The following is a 204-nucleotide window of genomic DNA, read 5'->3' on the forward strand; positions in this document are numbered from 1 at the left end:
GGGCCAGAAGGGGGGAGTGGGAGGCTGCTGAGGAGGGATGGGAGCTGAGAAGCCAAAGGAGCGGCTCTGAGGGAGATTCTAAAAGGCAGGAGAGGGTTGGGGAAAGGGAAAAGGGTGAAGGCAAAGCCCAAAGGGTTTTGTCCTCGACAGCAAGAGCCCAGCACTGCTGCCAACTATACCCAGGGGAGCTGGGCACAGCTAAGG

The sequence above is a fragment of the Colius striatus genome, chromosome Z (assembly GCF_028858725.1).
Source record: "Colius striatus isolate bColStr4 chromosome Z, bColStr4.1.hap1, whole genome shotgun sequence".
Lineage (NCBI taxonomy): Eukaryota > Metazoa > Chordata > Aves > Coliiformes > Coliidae > Colius > Colius striatus.